We start from the raw sequence: 23,767 nt of genomic DNA on the forward strand, positions 1-23,767 counted from the left end.
TTTTTTTTTTCTTTTTCTTTTTTGCTATTGTCAAAATAACAGAAAGACTTAAAAAAAAAACTTTAAAGTTATCTGCTCTATTTTGGGTGCATTAAAAAACATGTTATGTAACATTATAAAAGCTAGCCAATCAAGAGCACTTTCTCTGGTTTTTTGTTTCTTGCTTCTTTAACAAACTCTACCTTGTCATTTCAAAAAGTCTTGACAACATTAATTCATTACCACCGCACCCATCACCACAATGAGAAATATTTGCATATCTCTTTGGTAGAGCAATGGGGAAATGAGGTTAGAAGCAATTCAGTCCTTGGAAGCAGGTGGCTTTATTCATTATACTGTCCTTATTCATTATACTCTCTATATAATGAGTCTTCCTCCTTCTTTCCCAAACTAAACTCCCACTCCATATTGAAATAGGGAGTTTGATTCCATTCCAGAATTTTGTGAAAAATATATACTAGCTATTAGCTAACAGACCAATATGAAATCGTTTTTTACTTATAGCTTTTTATACATATTGACTTAATGATACTACCTCTATAGGGGAAATCAGAAAGCTATGTAAATTTAGTTGAAAATATGTCCAAACTAGCTTATAAATCCTCTATGTTAAAAACTAACCTCCCTGTCCCACCCCACCCCACCCCACCCCCCAAAAAATAACTAACCTGCAACCTTACAGGTTTAGGTTGTCAGAGAGATAAAACAGACACCAAAAATATCCCTTACATTCTTTGTTGCCATCTGAGTCACACTAGTCACTTGGACATATCTGTGGAAACTGGGTTTGGAATCAAAACTTACTAACAGGTCTACCCTAGGAGCTTTCACAAAGAATCACAATGGGAAACAGTGATCTTTCATCAAGGAAGATAAGAAGCAAGAATCCTTTGTAAGAATCATAGTAAGAATCCTTAGATTTCCTTCATGAGAGAAATCTATTTGCATCTAGTCTTAGAACCAAGATGGGAGATTCTGGGGGAAGAGATTCTTTTCACAAAGACACTTGAAATAACAACTGCAGTATTTTTTACTTTCTTTAAACATTTCACAGAAAAAGGCTATTTTTGCAATGATTTAGTTACCACAAGAATCAGGAAGAAATACACAGGAATTCATTCACTCTGGTGAGAACCCATATACACAATCTATGAATAATTTTTCAAGCTTCAAGATAAGTATAACCATTCCATCAGTTCCTGCACTTATGTGAAGAAAGTGAACCTCTTCACAACATTTTATTCAATGAGGGACTTTGTAAGGATGCAGTGTGGGATAAAGAGGATATAGGTGAGTCTCTCCAGCCAGATGTGTGCTCTAAGATTTAGTGGTGATAGGGTGGTGCCAGCCAGAGGGCGGAATGACTACTCAGAACAAGAACAAATGGGGCTGCCTCTGTTCCAGTGGTCAGTGATTCTTGCTTTCTATTTTGTGAGACATAAACTTCTCTGTCAGAGCTCAGCATATTATCCCACTGGGAGGAAATGGACACTGGCTGGACCCCTCATAGCCCTGTTCTTGTTATACCACTGAAGGGCCTACCTTCAATTACCTTTAGCTTTGGCCAAGCTGTTTTTAAATGCCAGTAAAAGTTATATCTTCCTATATCTTGTGTTCATCCAACAAAACTGATACATATTTAAAAATCCTTTATTTGTAATCCTGTGAGGCCACAAAGGACTTAAACCCGGATTAAGATAAAGTGTCAAATTTAATATCAGGCAGAGTGGGCTAGGCCAGAATTTTGGCACTTACATAGAAAGTTCTGTTCAGCTGCGCATCTTCACTCTCAAACTCTCCTCAAAATTAAAATTCTAGAATCTTAGAACTAGGAGGGACCTTTGTCCTTGTGACTACCCATCAGTCTTGCTCCCCATGAGTCTTGCTTCCAAAAATGTCCCTTTTATGTGAAATGGAACTCTGGTGCAGCCAGAGTTTTTCGTCTGTTACTTCTTTGTAATCAGAGAAAACACAACTGGCTGAGATTGTTGTCAGCGGGTGGGTGTGGCTGAAAAAAAAAATACTGCCTGTGACCAATAGTTCTTTCTTCACTGTACTCTGCCTTCATACTCTTTCTCATGAATAAAACATATTCACATGACATTTTGTACTTTTCTGTCCTTATTCATTTTATGCAAATAGCCACTTCCTTTGGGCAGTAGGAGAGAAGGGTCAGTTCTGCGTAGCTAGAGATTAAGAAGAGGTATGAAGAAGCTACAGAATTTGTGTAAGATCATATGATGGGACCCTCTTAGAAATGTGAGGAAAAGTCAAAGTCCTGGGCTCTGGGTCCATAAGTTTGTCTGCTTTCTTCCCCATAAAAATCTTGTTCCCTTTCCAGGACCAAAGAAATTCCCAATAACTTTTTTTTCCTGAGAACAAATGTCTGTGTACCTGGTCTTCAGGAAGAAAAGAGGGAAGAAAGGAGAGAAGAAAAAGAGAGAAGGAAAGGAGAGAGAATCAGAGTAGTTTCAAATTCAAACTTTTTACAAAAAATACACACTTGGGCCAGTTTGATAATACAAACTTTCAGTAGAGTGAACATGATATCTTTGTTTTGTAAAACAAGGTAAATCACTTGAAAGGTCACATACGACAAGAGCAGTTGGGTTCAATCGGACTTAAAGTAAGACAGCAACATCCTCATTCTGAAACATGAGACATTCTGAAACGTGAGAGGGAGCTGTGGCTCATGCAACGGGGTCAGGCCATCTCCAGTCACTGACCTTTGGGTTTTCTAAAGCGGCTGCTTGGCACGTGGTTTTTCCCATAGCTGAATCTCCTGTGCTAACTTGGCTTTTGAAATGTTTACAAGCAGTTAAAACACTGCGATGATAGGTATAGACAGATCCAGAAGCCTTTGAAACCATATTTTCCCAATGCATTTTTTTTAAATGATAAGGAAGACACAAAGGTTATCAGGAAAAAGGTTTGCCCCTAACCTTTCCAGAGCTATAGCAGAGGCACAAATGAAAGCCCACACAGTGTGTTTAAATGTTTCAAATTTACAAACCAAGCTAAGAAACTATTAAATAAGATGAAGATATATTCCTTCCATTTGCCTTGACACATATACCTTCACATTCTAGAAAGCTAGATTTGGATTTGAGATTCTCAAATGCCTGAGTTCCACACAAGAAAGTACAGGAAGAGCTGGCTCCCAGCCCCCAGCCTTTAGCACCCTCCTCTCCCTATCCCAGCTCTCTTCCGCACTGGGAGAGTCCTCATGCTCACCTATGTGTACTCTCAGCGGTCCCCAACCTTTTTGGCACCAGGAACCGGTGCTCCTATGAGAATCTAATGCCTGCTGATCTGAAGTGGAGCTGAGACGGTGATGCTAGCACTGAGGAGTGACTGCAAATACAGATGAAGCTTCATGCTGGCCTGCCACTCACCTCTGCAGTGCGGCCCAGTTCCTAACAGGCCAGGGGCAGGTACCATCCATGGCCCTGGGGTTCGGAACCCCTGTTCTGACTCACATATTTCAGTTCCAGTCACACTCCCTTCAAACAGCCACCCCTGGGGTCTGGTGATGTGTGCACAAGTAGTGCAATTCACCTTTGGAGGACAGACTTAGAGAAGACGCCCACACAGGAGTGAGCTTAGGGGCCATTTGGGCAAGAAATACTAGGGTTCCAGGTCCCCAGAGCTTAGTCTAGTTGGGGTGAACACAGATTCAGGGTGAACATATCCCCTTGGTCCCATAGATGCTTTCACATGTCAAAAGAAGGATCAAAGGGGGCCCTAAAACCTGAGGCTTAGGGCAGGGGCTTCTCTGGCCTGGATCCAAGCATTTACTGACTTGCAGCATTTTTCATTTGTTTTTATTAAGGTAATCCATGTCCGTAGAGCAGATCAAATAGTAAAGACTAGTTTATAACGGAACATCAACTCTCTCTTCCCTCTTTGCAACCATTCTTCACAGGCAAACTCTTTGAACCACTTCTAGCATTTCCCTTAATAATCCTAGATTATGTTTTCACCTGTATTCATTTATCAACTTTAGACATTATTTTCTTTACATAAACAATTTTTAAGTCTAGAAAAGTTGCAAGTACAGAACATTTCTGAAGCATTTCAAAGTAAGTTTTCAGTATGATATCCCATCACCCCTGTATTTTTTGTGTGTGTATTTCCAACATGCAAAGACATTCTCCTATAAAACCAAATTACAATCATCAGTCCTCAGACTTCATTCAATTGTCCCAACAATGCCCTTTTTAGCAAAAGAATCCTATCTGGAATCATGCATTGCATATAGTTACCTTATTTTTTAAAAATTTTAATTAAGTTTATTGGGGTAAATTGGTTAATACAATTATATAATTTTCAGGTATACATTATCATTTGATATCTGTGTATTCTATTGTGTGTTTACCACCCAAAGTCCAGTTTCCTTCAGCTACCATATATTTGATCCCTTTTATCCACTTTACTCTCCCCCTAAACCCTATATTTGACCCCCTTTACCCGTCCACCTCCCCCACCCCACTAGTAATCACTAATCTATAGTCCTCTGGTAACTACTAGCCTATAGTCCATGTTTCTGACTCTCTGTTTGTTTGTCCTGCTCATTTGTTGCTTTTAGGTTTATATCCCACATATAAGTGATATCTGTGATTTTCGACTTTTTCTGTTTGGCTTATTTTGCTTAGCATGATTATCTCAAAGTTCATCCATGTTGTCACAAATGGCAGTATTTCATCTCTTCTTATGGCTGAGTAATATTCCATTGTATATATGTACCACAGCTTCTTTAGGCAATCATCTATCGTAGGACACTTCAGTTGCTTCCATGTCCTGGCCACTGTGAATAATGCTGCTATGAACGTCGGTGTGCAAATATCTTTTTGGATATGGGTTTTCCAGTCTTTGGGGTAAGTACCCAGTAGAGGGATTGCCGGATCATATGGTAGATCACTTCTTAGTTTTTTGAGGAACCTCCATACTGTTTCCCTTAGTGGCCGTACCAATTTGCAGTCCCACCAGCAGTGTATTAAGGGTTCCTTTTTCTCCGCATCCTCTCCAACAGTTGTTATTACTTGTCCTGTTGATTATAGTTATTCTAACAGGTGTGAGATTGTATCTCATTGTGGTTTTGATTTGCATTTCCCTAATAGCTAGCAATGTTGAGTATCTTTTCATATATTTGTTGGCCATTTGTATGTCCTATAGGGAGAAGTGTCTGTTCAGGTCCTCTGCCCATTTTCTGATTGGATCGCTTGTTTTTTTGTTGTTATTGAATTGTATGAGCTCTCTGTATATTTTGGATATTAGGCCCTTATCAGAGGTGTTGCTTGCAAATCTATTTTCCCATTCAGATGGTTCTCTCTCTGTACTTTGTTGAAAATTTCTTTTGCTGAGCAGAGGCTTTGATGTAGTCTCATTCATTTATTTTAGCTTTTACTTGCCTTGCTTTTGAGGTCAAATTCATAAAATCCTCTTTAAGTCCAAGGTCCTTCAGTTTGTTCCTATGTTTTCTTCTATGCATTTTATTGTTTCAAATCTTATATTTAGGTCCTTAATCCATTTTGAGTTAATTTTGTTGTGTGGTGATAGATAACAGTCTAGTTTCATTCTTTTGCAGGTAGCTTTCCAATTTTCCCAGCACCATTTATTGAAGAGGATTTCCTTTCTCCCCTGTATGTTTTTGGCTTCTTTGTTGAAAATTATTTGCCCATATAAATATGGCTTTACTTCCAGACTCTCGATTCTGATCCACTGGTCCATGTGTCTGTTTTACTGCCGATACCATGCCGTTTTGATTACTGTCGCTTTGTAGTATAATTTGAAGTTGGGCAGAGTGATGCCTCCAGCTTTGTTCTTTTTTCTCAGGATGGCTTTGGCAATTCAGGGTCTTTTGTGCTTCCATACAAATCTGATGATTTTTTGTTCTATTATTTTAAAAAATGCCAATGAGATTTTGATAAGGATTGCATTAAATCTGTATAATACTTTAGGTAATGTGGTCGTTTTAACTATGTTGATTCTCCCAATCCAAGAACACAGAATATCTTTCCATTTCTTTATATCTTCTTCGATTTCTTTTAATAGGGTCTTATAGTTTTCATTATATAGGTCCTTCACTTGTTTCGTTAAATTTATTTCTAGGTATTTTATTCTGTTTGTTGCAATTGCAAAAGGAATTATTTTTTCCACTTCTTTTTCTGACACTTCATTATTAGAGTATAGAAATGCTATGGATTTTTGAACATTGATTTTGTATCCAGAGACTTTACTGTATTTGCTTATTGTTTCTAGTAATGTTCTTGTGGAGTCTTTAGGGTTTTCTATATAGAGAATCATGTCATCTTCAAATAGCGACAGTTTAACTTCTTCATTTCCTATTTGGATGCCTTTCATCTTTCTCTTGTGTGATTGCATTCGCTAGGACCTCCAATGTTATATTGAATAACCGTGGTGATAGTGGACAGCCTTGTCTTGTTCCTGATCTTAGAGGGAAGGTTTTTAGTTTTTCACCATGAAGTATAATGTTGGCTGAGGGTTTGTCATAGATGGCCTTTATTATGTTAAGGTGCTTTCCTTCTACACCAATTTTGCTAAGTGTTTTGGTCATAAATGGATGCTGTATCTTGTCAAAGGCTTTTTTCTGCATCTATTGATATGATCATATGATTCTTATTTGTTAATTTGTTTATGTGGTGTATCATATTAATCGATTTGCATATGTTGAACCATCCCTGTGCCTCTGGGATGAAGTCCACTCGATCATGATATATAATCTTTTTAATATGTTGCTGTATTCGATTTGCTAGTATCTTATGTAGGATTTTTGCATCTGTGTTCATGAAAGATATTGGTCTTTAGTTTTCTTTTTTTTGTGTTATCTTTATCAGGTTTTGGTATCAGAGTAATATTGGCCTCATAAAATGAGTTGGGAAGTATTGCCTCCTCTTCAATTATTTGGAAGAGTTTGAGGAGAATAGGTATTAAATCTTCTTTGAATGTTTGGTAGAATTCACTAGTGAAGCCATCTGGTCCTGGACTTTGACTTTTGGTATGTTTTTTAATTGTTTCAATTTCCATACTGCTGATTGGTCTATTTAGATTTTCCAGTTCTTCTTGATTCAGTCTAGGAAGGTTGTATTTTTCTAAGTACTGGTCCATTTCTTCTAGGTTATTAAATTTGGTGTTATATACTTTTTCATAGTATTCTTGTATGATCCTTTGTATTTCTGCGATGTCAGTCATAATTTCCCCTCTTTCATCCCTGATTTTGTTTATTTGTGTCTTTTCTCTTTTTTCTTTAGTGAGTCTAGCCAAGAGTTTGTCAATTTTATTAACCTTCTCAAAGAACCAGCTCTTTGTTGCATTTATTTTATTCTACTGGTCTTTTGTTTGTTTGTTTTGCTTTCAATTTCATTTATTTCTGCTCTAATTTTGATGATTTCTTTCCTTCTGCTGACTTTAGGCTTCATTTGTTCTTCTTTTTCGAGTTTTTTAAGATGAAGCATTAGGACGTTTGGGCTCGTTCTTGTTTTGGAGGTAGGTCTGTAATGATATGAACTTTCCTCTTATGATTGCTTTTGCCATGTCCCAAAAGTTTTGATATGTTGTACTATCATTATCATTTGTTTCTATGTATCTCTTGATCTCTCTTTTTATTTCTTCTCTGACTCAGTTATTCTTGTTTAACCTCCATGTATTTGTGGTTCTTCCTGATTTCTTTCTGCAGTTGATTTCTAGTTTCAAAGCATTATGATCAGAGAATATGGCTGGGATGATTTTAACCCTCACATATTCGTTGAGGTTATCTCTGTGTCCCCGTATGTGACCGATTCTTGAGAATGTTCCATGTGCACTAGAGAAGAATGTAAAATAGCTGTTTTGGGATGGAAGTCTCTATAAATATCAATTATGTCCAGTTGGTCTAATGTGTTATTTAAGGATGTTATTTCCATATTGATTTTCTGTTTGGATAATCTGTCCATATCCGACAGTGGGGTATTTAGGTCCCCTACTACGATGGTGTTTTGGTCTGTTTCTCCCTTTAGTTCTGTCAGTAATTGCTTTACATGTTTCGGGGCTCCCTGATTGAGAGCATAGATATTAATAAGTGTTATGTTTTCTTGGTGTATGATTCCCTTTATCATTATGAAGTGTCCCTCAGTATCTTTCTTTACCTTTTTTATTTTGAAATCTATTTTGTCTGATATTAGTACCGCTACTCCTGCTTTTCTCTGAATGCTATTTGCTTGAAATGTCATTTTCCACCCTTTCACTTTGAGTCTATATTTGTCTTTGGAGCTGAGATGTGTCTCCTGGAGGCAGTACGTGGTTGGGTTTTGCTTTTTGATCCATTCTGCAACTCTGTGCCTTTTTATTGGTGAGTTCAGTCCATTTACATTTACAGTGATTATTAAAATATGAGGTCTTCTTATAGCCATTTTATCTTTTGCTTTCTGGTACTCAGTGTTTCCATTGCTTCCTTGTCCTTGTGCTTCTGTTTTCTTCATTTTGGTTGGCTTTTGTGGATTTTCCCTCTGGTCCTTCTTATTTTATGTTATATACAATGGTTCTGAATCTTTGGTGTGTGGTTACCATTATGAATATGGAAAAGATAGTTATATATATACAGTTGTCCGTTTTCTTCTGCGCGTGCCTTATCTCCATTCCCCTTTGCGAATTGGGATCTTTGAATCCCCCTCTTTTCAGTCATTGTTATCTCAATTTGTTCCTATGTATGCTGAATGTTCATTACTATCTTATTATAATTATCTTCTTATTATTTAAGCTTATAATGCCCTGTTCTTAGTAAGAGTTGCACTCCTCTGCTTCTATTTGCCTGCCCTGTTCTTAGTAAGAGTTGCACTCCTCTGCTTCTATTTGGTTCAACGACTACCTATCTAATGTGTTATTTAAGGATGTTATTTCCATATTGATTTTCTGTTTGGATAATCTGTCCATATCCGACAGTGGGGTATTTAGGTCCCCTACGAAAAGTCTTAATTTCTCCTTCATATCTAAAGAAGAGCTTAGCTGGATACATTATTCTAGGCTGGTAGTTTCTTTCACTTAATAGTTTAAATATTTGATTCCATTCCTTTCTGCCTTGTAAAGTTTGTGCTGAGAAGTCTGAGGATAATCTAATGGGTTTTCCTTTATACGTTACCCTTTTTTTCTCCTTGGCTGCCTTGAGAATTCTGTCTTTGTCATTGATTTTTGATAAATTTAATATAATGTGTCTTGGTAAAGGCCTTTTGGGGTTGAGATAATTGGGTTTTCTGTTGACTTCTTGAATTCCAAGCTCCAGCTCAGCCATAGCTATCCCAGGCAAGAATGTTCAGGGAACTCACCACACGAACTCGCCGCTCCTTCTCCCCTCCCCCTCCTCCTGCAAGGAATTCCCGAGGCTGCCGGATGCAGCTTCTTTATTATTCCCAGTCCGCCACCCGATACCTGGAGTTCTGACCTGTGGTAGCTCCTGTGCTCAGATCTCACGCTCAGACGTGCTGGCGTGCAGTTTGGGTGTTTTTTGTTGAGTTTTATATGTTCAGCTTATTGTTGTTTCAAGGGGAGAGATCTGGGGAATTCTCTTACTCCGCCATGTTTCTAAAGATCCTTGCATATATAGTTACCTTGTCTCTTTAGTTCCTTTCAATCTAGAACAGTCTTTTCTTGACTTTTGTGATCTTGACAACTTTGAAAATTAAAAGTCGCCTGTTTTGGGAATATCCTTTGATTTAGGATCGTCTAATATTTGCTCATGAGTAAATTTATGTTATGCACCCTTACCAGGCGTATCACAAAAGTGCTGATGCTATGTTTTCATTGCATCCTTTCAGGTGGCATATGATTTAGATTTGTCCCATTATTAAGAATATTAATTTTGTTCAGTTAATGGAGGTGGTGAAGGAAGGTTGGTGCTTAATCATTATTCTGTGGAGAGTTACTCTGACAGTATTTGAATATCCCATTTCTCAGCAAATGAACGCCTTCCTCACTGTGCTTGGGGCCCAACACCCAGTTTTCAGGCAGCACCTTGAATGGATACCCCCTCACCTTCTTAATAACACCCCACTCTAGGTGCCACGGCCTCCCCCAACCATTCCCACCATGAAGAGACCTACCTTGCTTACTTAACGGCTTTTGGATTAAAATTGTTCATAAAGGGAAAGAAGGAAAGGGAGGGAAAGAGAAGTGAAGAGGGGAAGGGAAGGGGAGAGGAGGGGAGGGGAAGAAAAAAGTAGAGGAAGGGGAGAGAAAGCAATTCTGATTTAATTCATTATGGAGAATATGGAAATAATCTGAATTAATGTTAATTCAGCATTAAAAGACACCTTTTTTTTGCATCTGAAAACAATAAAGATTTACTTCTTACACTAACATTTAATTATTATTCTTTTTCTTCATTGACAAGATTAGCTTATACTGTGATATTCATCTAATGTGGAAAAACTGAAAAAGATTTCTCTTGATCATATGGCAAATAATTTGCTGATCTAGGATTTAAAAAAAGTGCAGGGTCAAGTCTATCACCATCTCGCCTCCATCACCTCCACCTGGCTAGCTCCTGCCTTTTGCTTAGAAAGTATAGGTAGAGTTGGTGCCTCTATAGTGCAACTTGAGGGCCACCTACTATGAGTTCCCAAATATCTGCTAGAAAACATATTCCCCATTGATCTGTCATATCCCCACTTTCCCCTTTCATGTACCCTGAAGTTCACATGATTTGTCACACATCTGCAGAAGTTTACAAAAACAACAACAGTCTGAGATACAGCTTTCCAGAAGACTTTATTTAAATGCACATTGATGGCCTGTGAAAGACAGCAGGCTTTAAAGAAGGAGTCCTTTAAGCATCTCCTATTTGTGATTTATGCAACAAGTTCAGTTCAACGACTACCTATTGAATATACCCCTTGGACCAGTTACCGCTAGAGAGCTGGCAGGGAATGAGGCAGACATGATTCCTTGCCCTCATGGAGCATCACAGTATAAACATGATGAATATAACAAAAACAGAAGCCACAGGGGGCTTGAAGAGGGTATAAAATGGAGAGCTCACCTGGATCAACTTTCCGAAGACATGAAGAAAATAAGAATTAGTAAGTTGAAAGGTTAGTGGTAGAAGAGAGAGAGGACAGCAGAGTGCTCTAGACAGAGAGAAAGGAATGTACTAAGGTTCAAAAAGCAGAGAATCCTGTGAATAGACAGCAAGGAAGAGGGTGGCCAGAGATAAAGTAAATGTTTAAGCAGGGAAGGGCCAGGCACAGAGGACCTTGAAGGCCATTGTAAGATGAACACTTGGCCTTCCATATTCATGGGTTCCAATGTTATAGATTCAACTAACCACAGATCAAAAACACTGGGAGAAAAAATGTTATATTGTTGCTGATGTGTACTATGTAGATAGGGCTACAACGGCTGCTTCTGTTTTAAGCAGGTGCAAACTTTTTTTCTTGTTATTATTCCCTAAAAAAAATCATAATAACTATTTACATAGCATTTCATTGTATAAGGTATTATAAGTAACCTAGAGATGATTTAAAATATATAGGAAGATGTGTGTAGGTTATATGCAAATATAACACCATTTTATTTATTTAATTTTTCATCAGGCATGAGGATTTTTTAAAAACATATGTTTTCTTATGTGCATTCAGGACTGAGGCCCAGAGATATAACAAGAGGAGAAGTATTAATTAAGCAAACTTTATTATGTGTCAGGCAAAAAGATACTTGAAGGTTGGCAGGTTTCCCCAGTAATAGAATCCTAAAATCTTATGTTCTGTGGCTGGTACTGTTATCAGACAAAAGATGAAGCCATTTGAAAACCATCAATGCACACATTTCTGTCGGAAGGAGTCGAACTCCAGACATTTTCAAGCAAGACTCAACACAAGGTGCAGTGGCACAGAGTAAATTGGTAAGTGACAGGGAGAATGGGCGACAGAGAGAGATATGACATGGAGATTGTACATTAAAGAAATTTCCAGCAAGTCCAGGATGTTGACGAAGGTACATGTGGATAGCCAAAGAGCATGTAAGGATTTTAATACCACATTTGCAGTTATGACTAGAATACTACACTATTTTATGTAAGGGACTTGAGCATCTGTGGATTTCGTTTGGGGAAGGGAGTCCTGGAACCAATCCCCTGCAGATACTGAAGAATGACTGTACAAACATTATGACTGCATAAACTTTATTCCACTGAAGGGCTTTAAACAGGGAAGTGACATGCGAGTTTGCCTTTTTAAGAAATCACTATGGATGTAGTGTGGTGAATAGACTGCAGGCGCAAGAGTAGATGGAGGTAGAACTGTCAGGGAGCTATTTCAATAGTCCAAGTCAGAGGTATTGGTGGCAGGGGCATGAAGTGAAGAGGACAAACTGAAGAGATGTTTAGGAATTAGAATGGATAGGGTAGATAGAATTGATAGGTGATACAATGTAGGAAGGAGGAAGAGTCAAAGATGATTCCTTGTCGTTTCCTTGCTGGTGCTTATTACATCTATGATTAATTAGTCATTTGTGTGATTATTTACTCAGCGTCTGCTCTCCCCACAAAATTATATGCAGCACAAGGGCAGGGGCCAATTTTACTTAACATCTTCTCCCTGTATACATGCTCTAGCATAATGTGTGGCACATCACTGTGCTTAAAAACTATATTTTTGGTTGTAAGCAAATGGGCTAATGGTGGTATCATTCACTGAGTTGGGAACATGGAGGAGGAAGATGTTTGCAGGATGAGTTTTGACAGTGCTGAGTTACAGGTACCTGTGAAACATCCAAGGGGAAATAAATGTCCCTGGAAGCAACTAGAAATACAAATCTGCAACTCAAGGGAGAAGCGGTGAGCTGGACAGATGTGTGAATCACAATTACAGAAAAGGCAATCAAAGCCATGGAGTATGTGAGATAGCCTAATCAGAAGGTTTAGAATTAGAAAAGATAACCTGGGAGAGCACTTTGAGGAGGTAATACTTAAGGGTTGTACAGAGAGACTGAGAAGTGGCCAGAGTGTTCTGGGTAGGAGGGAATCCAGGAAAAAAATGGAGTGAGGTTTAAGAGAAGAATGCTTAAGAAAAGAGTCAACAATGTCGCATGCTTCTGAGAACTCAAACATGGGGCAATCAATAACCAACCAGCTTCAACCTGGTGGTGAGCAAAAGCCAGAGCGAATGAAGGTGAAAGCAGAAAAAGAGAATGAATTTAGCAAATGTAAGCAGCTCATTAATCAATTGATCAGATTGCGCTGCAGAGAGGATAAAATGAAGAACTAGAATCATAAAAAAAGAGAGAGCTTAGCGTGAGAAGTTCAGTCAAGCCCTTGATGAAGTAACAACATGCAGGTTGACAGGTAAGGAGAGAGCCCCATGGTGAGTGGGAGAAGAGTAGGGTAGACGATTTTGATTATTTCATCATTTTGCTTTAGTTCAGTCCTAAGCCTCAGTTTCAAAGGTCAAAGGATTTACTGTCAGGACTTAGTTAAGTAATGGAATTTCACCTCTCACTAATTTTGTTATGGTCCTCACTAAAATAGCAAGAAGACAAAGCTCTGGTGAGAAATGTTAGGATATTGCTCTATGCCTCTCAACCTCCCCTTTGCAAAGAAGCTATCCAGTGGAAAGAGCAAAGACTATTTAAAAACAACAATGAAACCTCTTATAGCTGAGAAATTGAGATTAATAGTTAAAACCTCTTCTTGGAGCTCCAGAAAGGCAAGTTTTTATTTCCTTTAATCTTTACCTATCTCTTCTTCTCCAGTTAAAAATTTCTAACCTCTTCTTCTTTCTATGTTTTTGTGTGTGTTTTGGTTTAGGGATTTGATATGTTGTGTATCATCGTTCTTGCCCCTTATCTAGTTAGGAGAACTGATAAAACTATTTATGTGAAATGCTTAAAACCTTTAAAATCAATGATAAAAATCCAAGGTGAAACTTCCTTCCCTAAAGGTTAATAAATTAAACATTAACCTAAAGTTCCATTTACTACTGAAGCTTTATATATTCAATCCACTGGCTAGCTAGAAAAATGGAAAGATAAACTACAGATTTCATCCCTCATCTTAAAATTTCTAGAATTATAAGATCAGGAAAAACTAGCATGAAAAATGTCATTTCAAGCCTTAAGTACAGAAAAGCAGATCGTCACAACAGCCCTGACCTCTGAGGTCTCACACTGACCTGCCAGGGACCTTGGATTCTAACAGCACTTCATTGAGGAGGCTGCACGTTCCATCTACTTTGCCCGGCCATCTGGTCAGTGCCTTTGCCTCTTAGAGGCCACATCTTCCTAATTTAAGAGGATGGGGAAGAGTCTCCTTTACTCTACGTTCTCTATGTCCAATCATTTTCACAACATTGTGACCACTCCTACCATACATCTTGTTCAGAAGAGGTTAAAGTTGGTTTGAACAGAAATCGAAATGCAGAGAGAGCAGAAAGCAACATTTCATGGCACATATTAGACTGTTATTAATAGGGCGTGTTAATTCAGAAAGTAGGCAAAATTAGGAATAAAGAAGTTTTACGAAAGCTGTCTCTTCAATACACTTTGGCAATAGCAAACAGTTTTTTGTGCGTGTATTCCTCACAAAGCTCTGCTCCCAGTGGACACGCATGCTAATGAGGATCAAGGGGCTTAGAGGCAAACTTAAAAATATCCAGGATTGGAGCTCCAAAAAGGCAAGTTTTTATATCCTTTAATCTTTACCCATCTCTACTTCTCCAGTTAAAAATTTCTAGATACAATTAACTCCTTTCCATGAATGTTTCTATCTATCATTATAATTTAGAAGAGAGCCTTTAAGTCTGTCCCTAAATTTCATTCATTTAACAAATACTTGTAAAGTTTCTTTTATTTTCCGCCATCGCGCCAAGCTCTGCAGTTACAAATGTGAATTAGATTTGATGCTTGATTTCAAGGAATTTATGGTTTAGTGGTGAGTCAAAAAAAGAAAGAAAGAAAGAAAGAAATTTAAAGAATTCTGGCAACCTAAAGCATTTCCTGAAATATAAAGGTAATAACACATTGGGTCTACTTTTGTAGATATGTACCATCTTCTGATTTTGTCTTATTGAAGCCATGATTCCAAGTCTAAATACACCTGTGTGTGTATATACCCTTAGATATTTACACTGTTAAATTTTAAACTGGTCCTTAAGTAGAGGGCTTTTGCAATTCATTTATTCTTGGGTTTGTTTCAGAGGCATTTCCTAATACTGAAGCACTTATGAGATGATTTAAGCAAACCCATCAATTTTGAGAGTCAAAGAGCATATCTGATAATAAGTATAGGGTACAGTTTCCAAGAACTTTTTGTTCTTCCTAGTTTTTATGGTTTTGTTTGCCTTGTTTAAAGAGATGTGTTTAAATATTATGTAGAAATCATATTGAACAAACAGCTTTGCAAAGCTGAGTTGTGACATTTGACTGACTATTTGCTCTTATAATTTCACGTCTGATCGTCACTTGGTGATTGAAACTGAAATATACAGTCAAAGTAAGACAAAAGTTCACAATGTTTTACCAGAACAATTATTTAATATCTAGCCTTTCCTTTCATTTTCTAACTATGGATCAAAGTTTTGACCATAATGATTCTTACCTGTAATCTCTTTACTTAATGAACGATAAGTAGATTAAAGCAGAGCTATACGTAGCCCATGAGCCTGAAATCAAGTTATCTCGTGTATAGTAAATATTGCAATTTCATTTCATTTTTCATTCAACAAGTATTTACTGAAGGCCTTCTAAGAGACGGGCACAGTTCTAGGTGTTGAGAATATATCGGTGAATAAGACAGATAAAATACCCTCCCCCTGTGAGGCTTACATTTTAGTGGAGCTTACATTCATTTAACCAAAAATCCCAAATAACAAGTTTTGAGAATGGACTCCATTTTTATGGAGGAAGAGAGACAAATGACAAGAATCCCAAATCATTTGAATGGTGTAGCATGGCAGAGTCGAAGGGCCACTGGATTTTCAATCAGGAGACATTGATTGCAATGGAGCTGTACTAATCCTTGTCATTTTCTGGGTCTTAGTTTTCTAAGTTTTCTGTTAAACAATGGCATTGAATTGGAATTTCATAATCTCAAAAGTCTCTTCTAGATTGAATAGTCTATTATTCTATGATATGTAATAGGCATTTACTTACTTATGTAATTAATTAAGATCAACTTACATAGCATGAAATGAACAGATCACAGAGATTTATTTTTTAAAAGTATTGAAATGTTCAGGAGTCATCTTAAACTCCTACACCTTCTGTAGCTACAGTACAGTGTAGAATTACATGTTATGTTCAGAGTAATGATCTTGAGACATTATAAAATGCTGAATCAGTGAGAGAAGATTTAATTATGTTCATTAGACTACTTATTAAGAAAATGTACTGAGGCAATTTAGAGATTTCAAACAAAAACTATCTTCTCATCAGCCCATAGTTAATCAGAAACCTAATTAACCAGTGTGCTCTTTTCCAAGATTTTACTGTTTTTAGGTTTATTTATTCTTCTTTATAACCATGACCGAATCACTGATCAAGATCCCAGCCATTTCACATTTATACCACTAAAATCAACGGATTATTTCTCCCTCAAATAATACGAAATGCTTCTACCAAAACAATCACTTCAGAGACAGGAAAGCAATTATTTAAATAAGAAATAGACATCAACAAAGTGATAAAATTCTGAGTTTTATTTTCAACAAATAAAGTGGTCAAGGCTCAGGATAAGGTAGATATCTAAAGGGACAGGTGCTGAAGACTTTTAAAGTCATAGGTGCCTGGGAGAGCAGGACATTTTAAGCCAAGCTTAGAAGATATTTAAAGAGTCATGGGCTGAAGTTTGAGAACAAATTTATTAAAGAAGCAGGGATAAAGGAGTCACTTGTCAATGACCTGGTTAGGAAGACCCTGAAATGATCTTCCTCAAGGGAAGAACATGCACTCCTGTCATCTGCCATTATAAAAAAATTAAAAAGTAAAATAAAAAAATAAAGACATGAATGAAGTAATAAAATTCTGAGTTTTGCTTTAAAACACTCCAGATTAAAAACCAAGTAAAAAATAAGAAATAAAATATCCAAGTGTACTATTATTTGAATAAATATTAATCCTTTTCAAAAATCTAAATATTTGTGAGCATTAAAATATGCTAAATAATGTACCTGGAAAATGTACCTCACTGATGAGATTGAGTGTTGGAATTGCTCCTTTTTATTCACTATATCCAAGAAGCTAAAGCTAAGACAGAATTCTTTGATATATTAGTGGACACTAAAACTGGCTCAAGTCTGCAGAATAATAAAGGAAGGTTTAAAAATGGTTTGGGTATTCAATTTTTGATGGTAGCAGTCAGGGAGGATTTGAAGCTTGGCCTATTGTATTAAATCTGTAGATTCATTCATCAATCTGAACTCATTCCAAAATTACAAATTTCTTTTACATTCCTTGTAGCATTTATTTTTTAATTTAATCAGTGAAGAAATTTTAGTTCTTATTTTGACCATGAATATCTCCTCAGAAGTTATTATTGTCCACAATAGCATTTCCAGTTTTTGGAAAAAAACTAGGCTTTAAATCCCTTTCTTCACGTTGCCTTTGATTAGACTTTCTCTTCCATTTTCCTTTTCTCAACTACTTCCTCTCACTGGTCAGTTAAGTCAGTCTTTTGGAAACATTATTTTTTGATTTCTTTCTCTCTCCTGGTTCTTCTTTACTACTCACTCTTTTAAAAAGACCTCTCCTCAACCTGTCAACCTAAACGTACATATTGAGCATGTAGTGTACCTCTAACAACGTGGGAGGCGAGTGTGCAAGGGATGTAAGAGATATAGATGTGGAGCCTGCAGTCAAAGGGCTTACAGCCTAGTGAGGGAGACAGCAAACATATCAGAGCTATCAAAGCCATGAGGAAACCATTACATTAAACCATGCAATCTGGCTATCAGTGTAACTCTAATTCAGAAAACCAAGTAGCTAGAAGATTCCAAGCAGAGAAACAAAGCCACACCGCCATCTTCCAGGAAATCTTACACAAATCTGCAGAAATGCGCATCCTTCTTGATGTTTTCTTCCAACTTTGGGGCCTATGTGCAGCCAGTGGAAAACAAGAAGAGAATGCAACCAGATGGACTGGTGGATTGATGTGAACCTTAATATGTCCTCTTTCTAATTGTTTTAATTTAGCTGGATTAATTTAATTTAATTAATTTAATTAAACATGATTAGGCCGTTGAAAAAGTGTCCGGGTACAAATATCATAAAAGTGTGAGTGTGTATGCATGTGTGTGTGTGTGTGTGTGAGAGAGAGAGAGAGAGTGAGAGAGAGAGAGAGAAAAGGGAGACAGAGAGACAGAGAGAAACAAACAGAGAGAAACTTAGGTAGGTGGGATTCAATCAGAACAACACTATAGAAACCCAACCTGCTTCACTAACTTAAACTGATGTGTCATTGGGTAGAATGTCACCAGGCAAGAGGCCTGATCTATTAATTAACACCTGACTCATGTGTACCATATAAAAAAATAAGTCTTTTAAAAACATATCTGAGTCTACAGCCATGCCACCCTGAACAAGCCAGACCCCGTCTGATCTCGGAAGCTAAGCAGGATCAGGCCTGGTTAGTACTTGGATGGAGAGCACCTAGAAAGACCAGGTGCTGTAGGCATAAAAAAATTTTTTTAAAAATAAGAGATTGTAAGATGACAAGGTCCTTGCAATCTGTGAGGTCAACCAAGGGTTGCTGTGCCTAAAACAAATAAATAAATAAATAGATAAATAAATAAATAAATAAACAAATTAAATTAAATTAAATTAAAAAATAAAAACCTATCTGACAGCAAGTACTATCCCAGATAGACATGTCTTTATAAAGTCACGCACTGACTTGGGGATCTCTTGTATAGTTTTACCCAGACCAAGACTGTCTCAGAAGTTGGCTTTTAACCTTGGCAGGCTTGTGTCTGCCTACACACTTGGTCTTTTCTCTAGTTTATTCTAGTTTTACAACGTGGAGGTTTTTGATTTCTGATCTGGCAGGGATGTTCCATCCCATGCCTTCTCCCCTGAGATGTTTACTGAGATCATCCATAAAGATAAGGAAAACTTCCTCACCTAAAAATGTAAGGAGGTGGTGCACTCTGCAGGACAAAATGGCAACTGCAGTCCCTGTGATATATTAGGACAGTGTCCTATGCTTTTTGTACCACTGTATTGTTTCCGTCCACAATGTGGCACTGCTGTCCTAAATGTCATTTACAGCTGGTTTAGTGTGGGTGACAGCGAGGAGAAGGTCTAGGGTAAGAGCACAAAAGAATTAGGAGATGAGTGTAAAGCATAAGAAATATAGTCAATACTATTATAATAACTATGTGTGGTGTTACATGGGTACTAGACTTATGGGGGTGATCACTTAGTAAGTTATAAAATGGCTAATCACTATGTTGTACACCTAAAACAAATATAATATTGTATGTCAACTATAATTGAAAAATAAAAAAATAAAGAATTAGGAGGAGGGAGAGGTTAAGGAAAAAAACAGGTTCTATTTGCCAGATAGGGCTTCTCTAGCACCCCAAATCAGGCCCACTGCAATTAAGCAAGTTATCCCCTAGCCCAAGTAGTCCATTTTGGAATCATTTAATCCAATAATTCCCAAACCAGGCCGACCAACAGAATCATCAGGGGAACTCTTTTAAAGATACAGATTCATAAATTTGGGGAAGGGCCCAGTCATCTGTCTTTTTCAAAAAGCTCTCCCAAAGATCAATGATGTCTCATTTATATAAGATTTGGAAGGGAAAAATATTTTCAGGGGACTCAGTCCTTGCAGGATTCTGCAAACTCAGCTTCTGTTTCTCAATTCAATAACAAAATGTAGTGAGACTCTATTGTGAGTCAGTGAATTCTCTAGGAAATCAAAGCACAATTTATTAAATAAGCTCATCTATACCTTAAGGAGCTTACTAGTCACACCTCTGTCCAGTGTTTTTTCCTGTCCATTTGGGCAAAGGATTTATGACCCGACATATTCATAATTCCCTAGTATCAGACCCCAGTCTTCTTTCTATGTACTGATCATCTCAGTTAGGGAACGGGGGTTATCTGGCTATCTTTGGCATCATTTGGAACTGAATTTAAATCTTAATTCATCAACTATGGGACATTAAAAAAGTTACCTAAAATTTCTGAACCTTTATTTATAATAGAAGATGGCCATACTTGCTTCTGAAGGCTGTTATAAGTCCTTAGCATCCTGCTTGGCACATAGTGTTCAGTAAATGTTATTTATTAATAATAGTAGTAATATTAGCTTGCTACCTTGACCTCTAGAACTTCTCTCCAACACCTGTGCCATCTAATGACTCTCTAATGCCCTGCTTTGAGAACTACTTGACCTTGCTGCCAATAACCTGTAAAGAAAGCAAATTAAAGAAAGTGTCCTTTCCTCCCCAGAATCGTAGCAGGCAGATAAAATAAATATATTTATCAATCCTTAATTCCTTTCCCCACTCCTCTCTATCTATAATGTTAGAATGATACAGTTGGAACTTATCTTAGCAAGAGTTTTCAGACTTTGGTGAGCTCTGTGAATTTTTTAAAAAAATAACAGCTATAATGTATTATTTTTATACATTTAAAAAAAATCAAATATAGATGTTAGAAAGATGGCAGTGATAACAGCATAGTTATTTAATCTCCCCAGATCCCCACATAAAAACGGAGAGAGCAACAGATAGCAAAACCAGAATCCATGAACCACATTTTGCAAAACTAGATGAGACAGTATCTTCATGAATCCCATATACAGGCAGGTGAGAGCAAATCACCAACAGCCACAACATCTGCATAATTTCAGCATCTGTGTGAGAGAAAGCAGAGGAAGCAACAGGACATCAGACAGACCCCAAAACAGAAAAACCCCAAAATAATCAATAGAAACTGAGGTGAGTCAATTTGAGAACAAGAGATTAAACTGGAGGAGTTTGGCCTAATCCTATTAGTAGATGAATGCATGGAGCCCATGCTAAAATCTGAAGTGGCTAGAGCAATCTAGCCCCTAGAAACTCTTGAAACTGACCAGCCAGGGCTCCATTCTAGGACATGGCCACACACTGAGGGGAAACTTCTAGATGTAGAGTCAAAATTGAGCAGAATTAAGATAATAGAGCCAAGGAAAGAGTAGGTCTGGATCAAGTGCGGGACAGGAACAATATCAGGAATTTGCAGAAAGCAAGCCATCATATCTTTAAACACTATACTCATATCTCCTAAAATTTTAGAAAAGCAAACAGCAGATTAAAAATAAACAACAGGGAAATATTAAAGTTAAATTTAATAAAAGCTATTTTATGGAAAAGGAATATAAAAGGCAGAAGAATATTCTACAGGCAGTGAAAGCACACCAGAAATAGATTTAAACTATTATACTCTGCTTCAAAACAAACAGAAAATTTTTTTTAATGATACGAGACACAAAGAATATTGGAAATCAGATATCAAAAACTTAGAAATAAAGTGACAGAACTCGTGAATTAGAAATAAACTGAAATTTTAAAAATTCAGAAATAAAGACTAAATGACCAGGAACACTAGAGTGAATAAACAAAACAGATAATGACATAAAAACAATAGAAGGTGAAAAAGAGAGAAATGTAAAAGCCAAAAAGAAATAAAACATTTAAAAAGAAAGTGACAAATATTGAAGATAAAATAAGGACCTCGAATATTCAGATAATGAAAGATTTATACTCATTTCGTTGGGAGAGATCCCAACTATATCAGGAATATAAATATTTAAAAGTTTTAATTAGAACCCAAATACCACCTTTCTAATAAAGATATTCTCTAGCTAGTTAGAAAAAGAACACTCAGGATGAAGAGAGTTATATGGGTCAAGAAGCCCCTATATCTTGTACTGGTCTAGATTTATGGGTCTTGTAGCTAATACTATTTGAGGAGTCCTCATTAAGATAAAGAATACAAAAATGTCTTATTTTTGGAAATTTTACAAAAACAAGGGGCCTTAATTTAGCCCTATTGGAAACCTACCTCTGCTCAAGCTACTTCTACTATCAGTATAACCTGTCTTCTAGCTATTTTTATATGATTTTTTAAATAAAGGCTTTATTTTTTTAGAGCAGTTTTAGGTTCACAACAAAATTACAATGAAGGTATAGGGATTTCCCATGGACCCGCTGGCCCAACATGTGTATAGCCTCTTCTGCTATCAACATCTCCACCAGAGTGGTACATTTGCTCAAATTGATGAACCTACATTGACACATCATAATCACCCGAAGCCCATAATTTACATTGGTGTCCACTCTGGGGGTTTGGCATTCTATGGGTTTGTTTGGACAAATGTATTACGACATATATCCATCATTACAGTATCATGCAGAGTAGTTTCACTACCCTAAAAATCCTCCATGCTCTGGCTATTCATCTCTCCACCCAAGCCCAGGCAACCACTGATCTTAATTTTCATAGTTTTGCCTTTTCCAGAATGTCATACAGTTGGAAACAGTATGTAAACTTTTCAGATTGGCTTTTTTCACTTAGTAATATGCATTTAAGTTTCCTCCATGGCTTTTCATGGCTCAATAGCTCATTTCATTTTAACAATGAATAATATTCCATTGTTTGAACTTACTACAGCTTATTTAACCATTCACGTGCTGAAGGACATCTTGGTTGCTTCCAAATTTTGGCATTTATGAATTAAGCTGCTGTCAACATTCACGTGCAGGTTTTCGGATGGACATATGTTTTCATTTCCTTTGAGTAATTACCAAGGAGTATGATTACTGGATTGGATAGTGAGAGTATGTTTAGTTTTATATGAAACTGCCAAACCATCTTCCAAAGTGGCTGTGCCATTTTGCATTCCCATTAGCACCAGCATTTGGTGTTGTCGATGTCCCAGATACCTGGTAGAAATGCAAAATGGTATAACTGGTTTGGAAAAGTTTGGCAGTTTCTTAAAATGTTGAGTATACACCTACTGTATGAACCAGACATTTTACTTCTAAATATTTACTCCAAATAAATGAAAGTATATGTCAATACAAAGACTTACACCAAATGTTCATAGCAGCTTTCCTTGTAATAGCTAAAAACTAGAAACAATCCATATGGCCATCAACAGGGGAATGTGTAAACAAGATGTGATATAGCCATATAATGGAATACCACTCAGCAATAAAAATAAATAAACTATTGATAAATGAACAACATGGAAGAATCTCAAAAACATTGTTCTGAGTGAAATAACTCAGAGAAAAAAGTACATACTGTACGATTCCATTTATATAAAAATTCTAGAAAATGTAAACTAATCTATAGTGACAGAGAGTAGATCAATGGTTGTTTGGGAAATGGTTTGGGAAGCTGGGGAGGGGTAGAAGTTGATAATACTGTATTGTATAATTGAAATTTGCTAAGAGAATAAAACTTAAATGTTCTCTACCCTCCTCTCCAATAAGATAAATATGTGATATGATGGATGGGTTAATTAACTCGATGGGAGAAAGTTTTTCACAAGGATATGTATATTTTAAATATCTTATAATTATATTTGTCGATGACAATTCAAAAAGTTGAAAAAAAAAAGAGACTAGGGAATGACTGATGAGGAAGGATAACCATGACTGTTGAGAAACAGTAATAAAACACCTTCACAGAGATCCCTCCAGGAAATCTAGGTGACTAAACAATAAAGACAATGGTCAGCCAAGAAGCTGTGTATAGCCAGAGGTGAGGAGTCCCCTAGCTCATCAAC

The 23,767-nt window shown here is 37.0% G+C and overlaps 1 long non-coding RNA gene and 1 pseudogene across 1 annotated transcript; one reads left to right on the forward strand and one right to left on the reverse strand.

Annotated features, from left to right (window-relative positions):
* Positions 1-9,463: 9,463 nt before the first annotated feature.
* Positions 9,464-11,925, reverse strand: LOC111731054. Its single transcript, XR_002776945.1, has 3 exons — positions 11,916-11,925; positions 10,036-10,041; positions 9,464-9,582 (listed from the first exon to the last, which is right to left on the reverse strand). It is a non-coding gene; the product is annotated as an uncharacterized LOC111731054 (long non-coding RNA).
* Positions 11,926-18,534: 6,609 nt separating this feature from the next.
* Positions 18,535-18,652, forward strand: LOC111731089 (annotated as a pseudogene).
* The last annotated feature ends 5,115 nt before the right edge of the window (positions 18,653-23,767 follow it).

Source organism: Pteropus vampyrus, unplaced genomic scaffold, assembly GCF_000151845.1.
Source record: "Pteropus vampyrus isolate Shadow unplaced genomic scaffold, Pvam_2.0 Scaffold348, whole genome shotgun sequence".
NCBI classification, from domain to species: Eukaryota; Metazoa; Chordata; class Mammalia; order Chiroptera; family Pteropodidae; genus Pteropus; species Pteropus vampyrus.